Below are 16,014 nucleotides of genomic sequence, written 5' to 3'. Positions count from 1 at the left end.
TTTTTTTCCCACAAAAATGGTTCTTTAGCCCTCCAAATTTTTATTTTCCCAAGGGTAACAAGAGAAATTGGACCTCAAGAGTTTTTTTTCCAATTTATCCTGAGTACGCTGATGCCCAATATGTTGGGGTAAAACCATGGGAGAGCTCGGAAGGGAAGGAGCACTGTTTAGTTTTTCAACACAGAATTGGCTGGAATTGAGATCGGAAGTCATGTCACGTTTGGAGAGCCCTTGATGTGCCTAAACATTGGAAACCCCCAATTCTAACTGAAACCCTAACCCTAGCCCCAACCCTAAACCTAGCCCCAACCCTAACCCTAACTCTAGCCCCAACCCTAGCCCTAACCCTATCCCTAACCCTAACCCTAACTCTAGCCCTAACCCTACCCCTAACCCTAGCCCTAACCCTAACCCTAACCCTAACCCTAGCCCTAACCCTAGCCTTAACCCTAGCCCTAACCCTAGCCCAAGCCCTAGCCCTAACCCTAGTGGGAAAATGGAAATTAATACATTTTTTTTTTTATTTTATTATTTTTCCATAACTAAGGGGGTGATGAAGGGGGGTTTGATTTATTATTTATAGCATTTTTTTTTTAGCGGGTTTTTATGATTGGCAGCCGTCACACACTAAAAGACGCTTTTTATTGCAAAAAATAGTTTTTGCGTCTCCACATTTTCGGGCATGTGACTTTTTTTGATCGCTTTTTATTCCGATTTTTGTAAGGCAGAATGACCAAAAACCAGCTATTCATTAATTTCTTTTGGGGGAGCATTTATACCGTTCCACGTTTGGTAAAATTGAAAAAACAGTTTTATTCTTTGGGTCAGTACGATTACAGCGATACCTCATTTAGAACTTTTTTTATGTTTTTGCGCTTTTATACTATAAAAACTATTTTATAGAAAAAATAATTATTTTTGCATCGCTTTATTCTGAGAACTATAACTTTTTTAGTTTTTCGTTGATGACACTATATGGCAGCTTGTTATTGGGGGACAAGATGACGTTTTCATCGGTACGATGGTTATTTATATCTATCTTTTTGATCGCGTGTTATTCCACTTTTTGTTTAGCGGTATGATAATAAAGCGTTCTTTTTTTTTCCTCGTTTTTTTTTACCGCGTTCACTGAAGGGGTTAATTAGCTGGACAGTTTTATAGGTGGGGTCGTTACGGACGTGGCGATACTAAATATGTGTACTTTTATTGTTTTTTTATTATTTAGACGAAGAAATATATTTATGGGAACAATATTTTTTTTCTTTAATAAGGATTTTTTTTTTTTAACACATGTGAATATATATTTTTTTTACTATATAACATTGCCCCGGGGGGCATCATGTTATAGGGTCAGATCGCTATCGCTATGCGGTCAGTATTAAAAACTAGAAAAATCCACCACAGAGTTTACAAAAATCTCCACACCTGACTAAAGGTGTGGAGGGTAAATCTGCTTCCCAGAGCTTCCAGCTTAACAGAATAAATCCATACTGACAAGCTGGACAAGAAAAAACATAGAAAGTGCTGAACGATAAAGTCCACAAAATGTGGACTGCAAAGAACAAAGCAAGGACTTAACTTTGCTGAACTGGTCAGAACATCAGCGAAATCCAAGAGAGATGTGAATCCAAGCAGGAACCATTGACAACTGGCACTAGCTGAAGGATAGAGCCAGGATAAATAGCCGAGCCAGAATAGACGATCAGTGGGAGCAGCTGCTGACTGCTAAATCCAAGGAGCAGCAGTTCCACTTAAATCCACCGGAGGGAGCCCAAGAGCAGAACTCACAAAAGTGCCACTTACAACCACCGGAGGTAGCCCAAGAGCGGAATTCACAACAGTACCCCCCCCTTGAGGAGGGGGTCACCGAACCCACACCAGAGCCCCCAGGCCGATCAGGACGAGCCAAGTGAAAGGCACGAACCAAATCGGTGGCATGGACATCGGAGGCAACAACCCAAGAATTATCCTACTGGCCATAACCCTTCCACTTGACAAGATACTGAAGCCTCCGCCTCGAAAAACGAGAATCCAAAATTTTCTCCACCACATATTCCAACTCCCCATCAACCAACACCGGGGCAGGAGGATCCACAGAGGGAACAACGGGCACCACATATCTCCGCAACAAAGATCTATGGAAAACATTATGGATGGCAAAAGAGGCTGGAAGGGCCAAATGAAAAGATACTGGATTGATAATCTCAGAAATCTTATAAGGACCAATAAACTGAGGTTTGAACTTAGGGGAAGAAACCTTCATAGGAACATGACGAGAAGATAACCAGACTAAATCCCCCACCCGAAGCCGGGGACCAACACACCGACGGCGGTTAGCAAAACGTTGAGCCTTTTCCTGAGACAACGTCAAATTGTCTACCACATGAGTCCAAATCTGCTGCAACCTGTCCACCACAGAATCCACACCAGGACAATCAGAAGGCTCAACCTGCCCCGAAGAAAAACGAGGATGAAAACCAAAATTACAAAAGAAAGGCGAAACCAAAGTAGCCGAACTAGCCCGATTATTAAGGGCAAACTCGGCCAATGGCAAGAAAGCCACCCAATCATCCTGATCAGCAGACACAAAGCATCTCAAATAGGTTTCCAAGGTCTGATTAGTTCGCTCAGTTTGGCCATTTGTCTGAGGATGGAACGCCGAAGAAAAAGACAAATCAATGCCCATCCTAGCACAAAAGGCCCGCCAAAACCTAGAAACAAACTGGAAACCTCTGTCAGACACAATATTCTCCGGAATGCCATGCAAACGAACCACATGCTGAAAAAACAATGGAACCAAATCAGAGGAGGAAGGCAATTTAGGCAAAGGTACCAAATGGACCATTTTAGAGAACCGGTCACAAACCACCCAGATAACAGACATCTTCTGGGAAACAGGAAGATCCGAAATAAAATCCATGGAAATATGCGTCCAGGGCCTCTCAGGGACCGGCAAGGGCAAAAGCAACCCACGAGCGCGGGAACAGCAAGGCTTGGCTTAGGCACAAGTCCCACAGGACTGCACAAAAGAACGCACATCCCGCGACAAGGAAGGCCACCAAAAGGACCTAGCAACCAAATCTCTGGTACCAAAAATCCCAGGATGACCAGCCAACACTGAACAATGAACCTCAGAAATTACCTTACTAGTCCATCTATCAGGAACAAACAGCTTCCCCACTGGACAGCGGTCAGGTTTATCAGCCTGAAATTCCTGAAGCACCCGCCGCAAATCAGGGGAGATGGCAGAAAAAATCACCCCTTCTTTAAGAATGCCAACTGGCTCAAGGACTCCAGGAGAATCAGGCAAAAAACTCCTAGAGAGGGCATCAGCCTTAATATTCTTAGATCCCGGAAGATACAAGACTACAAAATCAAAACGGGAGAAAAACATGGACCATCGAGCCTGTCTAGGGTTCAGCCGCTTGGCCGACTCGAGGTAAATCAGATTCTTATGCTTCTACTAGAAGTAGCCGTGGGATGTTCTGTCACTCCCTAGACACCTCATCATAGCCGGAGAACTAACTACCCCTAAAGATAGAAACAGGAAAGCTATCTTGCCTCAGAGAAAATCCCCAAAGGAAGACAGCCCCCCACAAATATTGACTGTGAGTGGAGAGGGAAATGACATACGCAGAATGAAACCAGGATGAAGCAAAGGAGGCCACTCTAGCTAGATAGATAGAATAGGACAGAATACTGTGCGGTCAGTATTAAAAACTAGAAAAATCCACCACAGAGTTTACAAAAATCTCCACACCTGACTAAAGTGTGGAGGGTAAATCTGCTTCCCAGAGCTTCCAGCTTAACAGAATAAATCCATACTGACAAGCTGGACAAGAAAAAACATAGAAAGTGCTGAACGATAAAGTCCACAAAATGTGGACTGCAAAGAACAAAGCAAGGACTTAACTTTGCTGAACTGGTCAGAACATCAGCGAAATCCAAGAGAGATGTGAATCCAAGCAGGAACCATTGACAACTGGCACTAGCTGAAGGATAGAGCCAGGATAAATAGCCGAGCCAGAATAGACGATCAGTGGGAGCAGCTGCTGACTGCTAAATCCAAGGACAAAAAAAATCAAATCAGAAGAAACTGTACCTAATATCCACACCATGCTCGACCCCAAATGGGAGAGCCACTAAGGGAGATATATGCACTAAATCAGAATGGACACTCCTCACATAGCAATAAACCAAGGACAAATGGAGTTAAAGTCCATAAATGTGTTTTTATTAATTATAAAATGGCATCCATAGCCAAAATGACATACAAAAAATTCATAAACCAAGTATATATAAGACATAAATCGAAAAAAAGGAGGGTAAATAGTAGCAAAAGATGGAAAAAGACACTGTATGGGCACCCCTGAAAACACATTTACTATCAATAAAGTGCACAGTGCAAAAATAAACAGTGACCTGGGAAAGGAATCAAAAATCTAAGGATCCATAATAAATCTGTACAATAGGCATTTAATACAACAACACCAAGCCCTGCGCACAGGCTAAATGTCAGAAGTCCAAAGTAAATCCTATAAAGTTCAAGCCCAATTAGGGCAAAGATACTATAAATAGACCCTATTGATCCTTACCCAGGTACTGGTGATCAGGAGAAACCCGCACAGTGGCCCCAACGCGCGTTTCGCGTCAGCTTCGTCAGGGGGCAGTGTAAATCCAAGGAGCAGCAGTTCCACTTAAATCCACCGGAGGGAGCCCAAGAGCAGAACTCACAAAAGTGCCACTTACAACCACCGGAGGGAGCCCAAGAGTGGAATTCACAACAGTACCCCCCCTTGAGGAGGGGTCACCGAACCCACACCAGAGCCCCCAGGCCGATCAGGATGAGCCAAGTGAAAGGCATGAACCAAATCGGCGGCATGGACATCGGAGGCAACAACCCAAGATTTATCCTCCTGGCCATAACCCTTCCACTTGACAAGATACTGAAGCCTCCGCCTCGAAAAACGAGAATCCAAAATTTTCTCCACCACATATTCCAACTCCCCATCAACCAACACCGGGGCAGGAGGATCCACAGAGGGAACAACGGGCACCACATATCTCCGCAACAAAGATCTATGGAAAACATTATGGATGGCAAAAGAGGCTGGCGTTAAAATAAAAAAATATTTTTTTCCCACAAAAATGGTTCTTTAGCCCTCCAAATTTTTATTTTCCCAAGGGTAACAAGAGAAATTGGACCTCAAGAGTTTTTTTTCCAATTTATCCTGAGTACGCTGATGCCCAATATGTTGGGGTAAAACCATGGGAGAGCTCGGAAGGGAAGGAGCACTGTTTAGTTTTTCAACACAGAATTGGCTGGAATTGAGATCGGAAGTCATGTCACGTTTGGAGAGCCCTTGATGTGCCTAAACATTGGAAACCCCCAATTCTAACTGAAACCCTAACCCTAGCCCCAACCCTAAACCTAGCCCCAACCCTAACCCTAACTCTAGCCCCAACCCTAGCCCTAACCCTATCCCTAACCCTAACCCTAACTCTAGCCCTAACCCTACCCCTAACCCTAGCCCTAACCCTAACCCTAACCCTAACCCTAGCCCTAACCCTAGCCTTAACCCTAGCCCTAACCCTAGCCCAAGCCCTAGCCCTAACCCTAGTGGGAAAATGGAAATTAATACATTTTTTTTTTTATTTTATTATTTTTCCATAACTAAGGGGGTGATGAAGGGGGGTTTGATTTATTATTTATAGCATTTTTTTTTTAGCGGGTTTTTATGATTGGCAGCCGTCACACACTAAAAGACGCTTTTTATTGCAAAAAATAGTTTTTGCGTCTCCACATTTTCGGGCATGTGACTTTTTTTGATCGCTTTTTATTCCGATTTTTGTAAGGCAGAATGACCAAAAACCAGCTATTCATTAATTTCTTTTGGGGGAGCATTTATACCGTTCCACGTTTGGTAAAATTGAAAAAACAGTTTTATTCTTTGGGTCAGTACGATTACAGCGATACCTCATTTAGAACTTTTTTTATGTTTTTGCGCTTTTATACTATAAAAACTATTTTATAGAAAAAATAATTATTTTTGCATCGCTTTATTCTGAGAACTATAACTTTTTTAGTTTTTCGTTGATGACACTATATGGCAGCTTGTTATTGGGGGACAAGATGACGTTTTCATCGGTACGATGGTTATTTATATCTATCTTTTTGATCGCGTGTTATTCCACTTTTTGTTTAGCGGTATGATAATAAAGCGTTCTTTTTTTTTCCTCGTTTTTTTTTACCGCGTTCACTGAAGGGGTTAATTAGCTGGACAGTTTTATAGGTGGGGTCGTTACGGACGTGGCGATACTAAATATGTGTACTTTTATTGTTTTTTTATTATTTAGACGAAGAAATATATTTATGGGAACAATATTTTTTTTCTTTAATAAGGATTTTTTTTTTTTAACACATGTGAATATATATTTTTTTTACTATATAACATTGCCCCGGGGGGCATCATGTTATAGGGTCAGATCGCTGATCTGACACTTTGCAGAGTACTGTGTAAGATCAGCAATCTGACATGCAGGGCTGCAGGCTTACCAGCACTTGCTCTGAGCAGGCGCTGGTAAACCACCTCCCTGCAGGACCCAGACGTAGCCCCGAGGCCAATTTGGATCCGGGGCCTGCAGGGAGGAGATGCTCAGTACAAGGTGAGCACATTACCTATACCGAGGGTCTCAGGGAAGCCCGCATGGAGCCTCCTCCCTGCGCGATGCTTCCCTGTACAGCCGGAACACTGTGATCATCTTTGATCGCAGTGTGCCGGGGGTAAATGTGCCGGCGGCGGTCCATGACCGCTCCTGGTACTTAGTGCCGGATGTCAGCTGTGATAGTCAGCTGACACCTGGCCGCAATCGGCCTCGCTCCCCACGTGAGCGCCGCCGATTGCATATGACGTACTATCCCATCACTGGGAATTAAGTCCCAGGTCACTTCGACGGGATAGTACGTCATATGGGATTAAGAGGTTAAAATATAGCCAAAATCACCATTGGCTTACATAGCCTTCTTTTCAGTTTATAGCTTATGAAGCTACAGTGATATGTGGATACATTTTACTATTACTATTATTATTATTATTAATAAAATAATAATAAAGAATCTCCATTAAATTATTTAATTGTAGTTATTACTCTATAGTATATTTCCATTTTGTTACCTGTATATTACCAAAAATCACTTACTGGAAGGTAGGCTACATATGAATGACAAATGCACTTCTAATTTTTGAATGTTGCATATGTTTTTGTATAAATTAATAACCTAATTAATATTTTTACTAAAATTACTCAATCTTTTTCTCTCTCTTCAAAGATTATGGCTAGTGGTTCTACAATTTTTTCCGTTATTTCTCATGGATGTCCGTCATGGAAGAGTAATCAGAAGGAAAACTCTCCTGTGCTCTCACCATAAAATTCAGAGTCAGAAGAATGCAAAAGAACATCTACACAAGCTTTATACATTTTGGAAACAAGTCCTGGGGACTGATGAGGTTAAAATAAGAATTTAAGAATTCAATTACATTTCAACAATTTCTTGATGCAAGCATAACACCACCTGTAAAAAAGCTGAAGTTGAAAAGAGGATGACTTCTACAAAAGGATAATGATTCTAAACACATGTAAAAATCCACAAAAAATACCTCAAGAGGAGCAAAGTAAAGGTTTTACAATGGCCCTCACAGTCCTCGTATCCGGACATAATTGAAAATCTGTGGCTAGATCTCAAAATAGCAGCAAAATACCCAGGAATGTCACATAACTGAAAGAAAAATGGATGAAAATCCCTGAAACAAGGATTGAAAGACTCTTAGCTTGTTACAAAAAAACGTATAAGCTGTGGTACTTTAAAAAATGGGTGCTACTAGGTACTAAACATGCAGAGTGCCCAAAATTTCCATCTGCCCATTTTCCTTTTTTCAATTAACGAGGACGATTTGGAGGCATTCCTTACCGTGTTCGAGTGCACAGCAGAGTGAGAGAGCTTGCCGTTGTCCAAGTGGAGTGAAGTGGTGGCCCCTTCTTGATAGGAGATGCCCAGAAGGCCTTCTTGGACCTCAGTCAGGACGATGCACTGGACTATGAGAAGCAGAGAGCTGAGATCCTTGCCTGACTGGGGATTATTACATACGTGCAGGATCAGCAGGTGTTCCATTGGTCCATTGCGGAGTCTTGCCCCACCAGGTCTCAGGCATATGACTTGTTGCAGCTGGTAAATAATGGCTTCAGCCTGAGACCTTAACCACTTTCCAGATGGTGGAGAGGGTGGTGGTTGATTAGCTGGTGAGGACTCTGCCAGCAGTCATATAGCATTAGGTGGGGCAAGGGGGCCAGGGCACTCTGGACCTGGTGGTTGGACTGATCAAGCGGTGCACCGCCTTTCAGGACTTTATACAGGACTCTGCTGCATTGTGGCTATCACGCTGGGCTCGGCCAGCCCAGGAGCCAGGGAAAGGGTTGCATTTCCTTGCAGGGGAATGGCACCCCTGACTCAATACTGAGGAGTTCCCCGAAAACAGTCTCCAAGACAAACGGTGCCATCACTATCAGGTGCTGGCGATGCCAAGGGCCCAGACATGTAGCTGCCAGCTGCCCCTGATAGCTGAACCTATGGACTGCAGGTTTACGTACAGAGTCTCAATGTATGCCCAGCCAGAGTCGCGATGTACACCCAGCCAGTCTGCACTGCAACTACAGGCACTACAGGCAGTGAACCCCAACTCTGCCAGGTACTCATCAATGGGTACCAAAAGGAGACACTCTTGGACTCTCGGAATCTAGTGACTGATCCATGGGTCACTAGTTGCTGGGGACAACCCCAATGGTCAGAAAGTAGGTATTGTATGTATCCATGGAGACCTCCGAGAATACCCGGCAGTGAACGTTGTTTTTTCCACTCCATGTTGTGAGATGAAACATGTGGTCAGAGTGGTGAAGATCAGTCCTTAAGGGACTGTATTGGGAAGAGACTTGCCCCTGTTCTGGTTCCTGTGGGAGAACAGGGTTAACCTTCCCAGGGTATATATAATTCCGGGCACGGAACCTGAAGGTCCCGAGTCAGGGATACCTGCCATAGGGGTCACCAACCTAGGGACAGAGTGTAACCCCGATAGGTTTCCCCTAGAGGTATTGGCAGTAGATGTCGAGGAGACCCAGTCAATCGGAGAACTGGAAGTGCCCCCTGATATGTTTGGGACAGCTCAGCTACAGGATCCCACCCTGATTCGGGCATGAGAAAGGGTGGTAGAAATTAATGGGGTGGCTCAGCACCCGGGAGCAGAAACATTTTTCCCCGCATGGCTGTCAACTAAGAGTTCTTGTATAGGATTGATTAAATCTGAGATGAAGTGGTAGAACAGCTGGTGATGCACCAGTCATACCGTCGGGCCATGCTAGAGATGGCACACACATGCTGGAAGGACACTTAGGGGTAAAGAAAACACAAGAACGTATACTGCAGAGTTTCTTTTGGCCTGGGATTTATGCTGAGGTGCAGAGGTTTTGTGAGTTATGTCCCGAGTGCCAACTTACCACACCCACTGCAAATAGAGTCCATTGGTGTCTCTACCCATTATAGAGGTACCATTTGAGTATATATAGCAAGGGATGTGCTGCGGCCTATAGTGAAATCAGCCCGTGGCCATCAACATATTTTGGTTGTATATATCAAAATGGTCTATTGTGGTTGTTTGAAGAATGAATGAAGAACAAAATAAATATTACTAAAAAAGACAGGGCTAAGAAACCTCCAAAATATAGAGAGGTAAAGCACCAAGTTCTAGCAAAGCCATATGTAGGGCCATTAGTATGTATCTCAGCTGCTGTACACACACTAAAAAGAACATGTACAGTATATATATATATATCTAAATTTCCACTGGTTAAACTTTGTTTTTGCCTCCCATTGAGATGAATGGCATTTGGTAATGTTTGGCAAATATTCTACGAATTAATCGGCAAATTAATATTGCAAATTCGGCAAACATAATCCGAACCAAACATTGAAATATTCGCTCGTCTCTAGTCACCAATAGTATCTCATTTTTTCCATACAAAAAAAAACAACAGATAGCAACTCTATTTTAGATGCTAGATCATGTCGTCCACCACATGACATTCAGAATATTCTTGTTGGTGAAATGACTACAATAAAAAGGAACTGTTATTCTCATAGTACATTTTCTATTGCTCATCAGAAAATTAAAAATAAATAAAAAATAGGGGATACACAAATCACACCCTCAATAGAGCTTCATCTAAAGTCAGTAAAATAGATAGACAAGATCACTCTGAAATCCAAACTAATAAACCCTTCATAACCTTTTCAACACAATACAGTCCTCAATACCTAGAAATAATTAATATTATACAGAAATATTTACCAATCCTTAATAAAGATACCAAACTCTCTTAGTCTCTCAGTCAATCAAATATTAAATTTGTAGCAAGAAAATTTCCTAAGTTGGGCAATATTCTTTCACCTAGTTTCTTTACAGGTCATCAATTTTCTGATGAAACCCACTTGGCTTTCCCACAAGGTTTTTTTTAAATGTGGACACACTTCATGCAAAGCATGTGAACATGCAGAAAAAAATGCACTAGAAGGCACTTATCTCATGTGGTTAGCTCCACAGAGCTTAATATTTCCGCCATGTCTAAACATTTTTATTTCAAGCATCATCGTTATTTAAATGCACTCGAATTCTGTGGTATTGAGAGAGTATTTAAACCTAAAAGAGGAGGTGATTTAAAAAGAAAAAATGTAAATAGGAAAATTCTTTTGGATTTATAAACTTCAAACCAGGGTTCCTTCTGGTATGAATTCTAGACATTATCTGATATTACAATACAACTGAGTTTTCTATGCATGTCCACCTATATTTATATTTACAATTTTAATTTTATTTGTACTGTCAACTGTTTGTATTATTATGTGCTGTTCACATGTTTTTTCTTTTAATACAGGGCTCCATCTGTTATGACCTGGTGGTTAGGAGCACCCGAAGTGACCTGATGGTTAAAACAGAAAACCTGGGACAAGCTCTGAGGAAGTGGTAACTCTACTGACCGCAATTCCTAATCCTATCACGCACACTAGAAATAGCCGTGGAGCGTACCTAACTCTCCCTAGACGTCTCTTCACAGCCTAAGAGCTAACTACCCCTAAAGATAGAAATAGTAGCCTACCTTGCCTCAGAGAAATTCCCCAAAGTAAAGGTAGCCCCCCACAAATATTAACTGTGAGTTAAGAGGGAAGTGACAAACACAGGAATGAAACAGATTTTAGCAAAGGAGGCCGAATCTTCTCTAGAAAGACAGAGGATAGGAAAGGGAACTATGCGGTCAGTATAAAAACTACAAAAACCACGCAGAGTGTGCAAAAAGACCTCCACACCGACTCACGGTGTGGAGGTGCAGCTCTGCACTCCCAGAGCTTCCAGCTAGCAAGGAAGTATCATAATAGCAGGCTGGACTGAAACATAGCATGTACTGAAAAATATATTAAAAAAAACAATGAACAGCAAATGACTAGCAAGGACTTAGCTTCTGCTGGAGTAGTCAGGTCATCTGAGAATTCCAAGACAGATCTGAACCAGTACTGAGACATTGACAGGTGGCATGGACTAATGACCTGGGCAGAGTTAAATAGGGAAGCGAGCAGAAGCAATAATTGAGGGCAGCTGAGAAAGCCAAAAAAATAATGGAACCAAATCAGATGAGGAAGGCAATTTAGGCAAGGGTACCAAATGGACCATCTAAGAAAACTGATCACAAACCAGCCAGATGACAGACATCCTTTGAGAGACAGGAAGATCAGAAATAAAATCCATGGAAATATGTGTCCAGGGCCTCATCGGGACAGGCAAAGGCAAAAGCAACCCACTGGCACGAGAACAGCAAGGTTTGGCCCGAGCACAAGTCCCACAGGACAGCACAAAAGAACGCACATCCCATGACAAGGAAGGCCACCAAAAGGACCTGGCAACCAAATCTCTGGTACCAAAAATCCCAGGATGACCAGCCAACACTGAACAATGAACCTCAGAAATAACCCTACTAGTCCATCTATCAGGGACAAACAGTTTCTCCACTGGGCAGCGGTCAGGTCTATCAGCCTGAAACTCCTGCAGCACCCGCCGCAAATCAGGGGAGATGGCAGACAGAATCACCCCCTCTTTAAGAATACCAGCCGGCTCAGGAACTCCCGGAGAATCAGGCAAAAAACTCCTAGAAAGGGCATCAGCCTTCACATTCTTAGATCCCGGAAGGTATGAGACCACAAAATCGAAACGGGAGAAAAACAGTGACCATCGAGCCTGTCTAGGGTTCAACCGCTTGGCGGACTCAAGGTAAGTCAGATTCTTGTGATCAGTCAGGACCACCATGCGATGTTTGGCTCCCTCAAGCCAATGTCGCCTCTCCTCAAATGCCCACTTCATAGCCAACAACTCCCGATTGCCAACATCATAATTACGCTCGGCAGGCGAAAACTTTCTAGAAAAGAAAGCACACAGCTTCATCAAGGAGCCATCAGAACTTCTCTGAGACAAAACAGCCCCTGCCCCAATCTCAGAAGCATCAACCTCGACCTGAAAAGGGAGCAAAACATCTGGCTGACGCAACACAGGGGCCAAAGTGAAACGACGTTTAAGCTCCTGAAAGGCCTCAACGGCCGCAGGGGACTAATTCACCACATCAGTGCCTTTCTTCGTCAAATCAGTCAAAGGCTTAAGCACACTAGAAAAATTAGCGATGAAGCGACTGTAAAAATTAGCAAAGCCCAGGAACTTCTGAAGACTCTTCACAGATGTAGGTTGAGTCCAATCATAAATGGCCTGAACTTTGACAGGATCCATCTCGATAGTAGAAGGGGAAAAAATGAAGCCCAAAAAGGAAACCTTCTGAACTCCAAAGAGGCATTTAGAGCCCTTCACAAACAACGCATTAGCACGAAGGACCTGGAACACCATCCTGACCTGCCTTACATGAGACTCCCAATCATCCGAAAAGACCAAAATATCATCCAAATATACGATCATGAACCTATCCAGATACTTCCGGAAGATGTCGTGCATAAAGGACTGAAACACAGATGGAGCATTAGAAAGCCCGAATAGCATCATCAGGTACTCAAAATGGCCCTCGGGCATATTAAATGCTGTTTTCCATTCATCGCCCTGTTTAATACGCACAAGATTATATGCCCCTCAAAGGTCAATCTTGGTAAACCAACTAGCCCCCTTAATCCGAGCAAACAAATCAGACAACAGAGGCAAAGGGTACTAAAATTTGACCGTGATTTTATTGAGAAGGCGGTAATCTATACAGGGTCTCAGAGAGCCATCCTTCTTGGCCACAAAAAAGAACCCTGCTCCCAACGGCGACGAAGACGGACGAATATGCCCTTTCTCCAAGGACTCCTTTATATAACTCCGCATAGCAGCATGTTCTGGCACAGATAAATTGAACAGTCGGCCCTTAGGGAACTTACTACCAGGAATCAAATTAATAGCGCAATCACAGTCCCTATGAGGAGGTAGGGCACTGGACTTGGGCTCATCAAATACATCCTGGTAATCCGACAAAAACTCAGGGACTTCAGAAGGAGTGGAAGAAGAAATTGACATCAAAGGAACATCACCATGTATCCCTTGACAACCCCAACTAGACACAGACATTGATTTCCAATCCAGTACTAAATTATGAACCTGTAACCATGGCAAACCCAACACGACAACATCATGCAAATTATGCAACACCAAAAAGCGGATATTTTCCTGATGTGCGGGAGCCATGTACATGGTCAGCTGAGTCCAGTACTGAGGTTTATTCTTGGCCAATGGCGTAGCATCAATCCCCCTTAAGGGAATAGGACTCTGCAAAGGCTCCAAGGAAAAACCACAGCGCCTGGCAAACTCCAAGTCCATCAAGTTCAGGGCAGCGCCTGAATCCACAAATGCCATAACAGAGTAGGACGACAGTGAGCAAATCAGGGTAACAGATAAGAGAAATTTAGGCTGCAAAATACTAATGGTGACAGACCTAGCGAACCTCTTAGTGCGCTTAGGACAATCAGAGATAGCATGAGAGGAGTCACCACAGTAAAAACACAGCCCATTCTGACGTCTGTGTTCTTGCCGTTCAGCTCTGGTCAAAGTCCTATTACATTGCATAGGCTCAGGCCTCCGCTCAGAGGACACCGCCAAATGGTGCACAACTTTGCGCTCGCGCAAACGCCGATCAATCTGAATGGCCAAAGACATTGACTCATTCAGACCAGCAGGCGTGGGGAACCCCACCATAACATCCTTAAGGGCTTCAGAAAGACCCTTTCTGAAAATTGCTGCCAGGGCACACTCATTCCATTGAGTAAGCACAGACCACTTTCTAAACTTCTGGCAATATACTTCTGCCTCCTCCTGACCCTGACAGAGTCAGCAAGATCTTTTCTGCCTGATCCACAGAATTAGGTTCATCATAAAGCAATCCAAGCGCTAGAAAAAATGCATCCACATTAAGCAATGCAGGATTTCCTGGCTCAAGGGAGAATGCCCAGTCTTGCGGGTCACCACGCAACAAAGAAATAATAATCTTTACTTGCTGAATGGGATCACCAGAGGAGCGGGGTTTCAGAGCAAGAAACAATTTGCAATTATTTTTGAAATTCAAAAATTTAGATCTATCCCCAGAAAACAAATCAGGAATTGGAATTCTAGGCTCTAACATCCGATTCTGAACTACATAATCTTGAATACTCTGTACCCTAGCAGTGAGTTGATCCACACAAGAGGACAAACCTTGAATATCCATATCTACACCTGAGTCCTGAACCACCCAGAGGTTAAGGGGAAAAGAAAGACAAAACAAGCTGCAAAGAAAAAAAAATTGACTCAGAACTTCTCTTATCCCTCTTTTGAGATGCATTAACACTTTGTTGGCCAGCTGTACTGTTATGACCTGGTGGTTAGGAGCACCCGAAGTGACCTGATGGTTAAAACAGAAAACCTGGGACAAGCTCTGAGGAAGTGGTAACTCTACTGACCGCAATCCCTAATCCTATCACGCACACTAGAAATAGCCGTGGAGCGTACCTAACTCTCCCTAGACGCCTCTTCACAGCCTAAGAGCTAACTACCCCTAAAGATAGAAATAGTAGCCTACCTTGCCTCAGAGAAATTTCCCAAAGTAAAGGTAGCCCCCCACAAATATTAACTGTGAGTTAAGAGGGAAGTGACAAACACAGGAATGAAACAGATTTTAGCAAGGAGGCCGAATCTTCTCTAGAAAGACAGAGGATAGGAAAGGGAACTATGCGGTCAGTATAAAAACTACAAAAACCACACAGAGTGTGCAAAAAGACCTCCACACCGACTCACGGTGTGGAGGTGCAGCTCTGCACCCCCAGAGCTTCCAGCTAGCAAGGAAATATCATAATAGCAGGCTGGACTGAAACATAGCATGTACTGAAAAATATATTCAAAAAAACCAATGAACAGCAAATGACTAGCAAGGACTAAGAAATACATTCAGGAAGCAGTAACAACAAATAAACTAGCATAGACTTAGCTTCTGCTGGAGTAGTCAGGTCATCTGAGAATTCCAAGAGAGATCTGAACCAGTACTGAGACATTGACAGCTGGCATGGACTAACGACCTGGGCAGAGTTAAATAGGGAAGCGAGCAGAAGCAATAAACGAGGGCAGCTGAGAAAGCCAACCTCAAAGATCAGCAGTTCCACTCAAAGCCACCAGAGGGTGTCCAAGGAGAGAACTCACCAAAGTACCATTCACGACCACAGGAGGGAGCCCGAGAACGGAATTCACAACATCCATCTATTCTCTTTGTCTGATACTACAGAGTAAACATTTCCCAGGTTTATGAATTAACTTACCACTCCTGCTTTTGCACTCAAGGAGAGAATATTTTAACCTTCATCCAGCTGAGTATGTACTGTCATGATCTCAATGGCAAGAGAACATAGCATCAGCATATATAGGA

Source organism: Ranitomeya variabilis, chromosome 1 (genome assembly GCF_051348905.1).
Source record: "Ranitomeya variabilis isolate aRanVar5 chromosome 1, aRanVar5.hap1, whole genome shotgun sequence".
NCBI classification, from domain to species: Eukaryota; Metazoa; Chordata; class Amphibia; order Anura; family Dendrobatidae; genus Ranitomeya; species Ranitomeya variabilis.
This window is presented reverse-complemented; position numbering follows the sequence as displayed.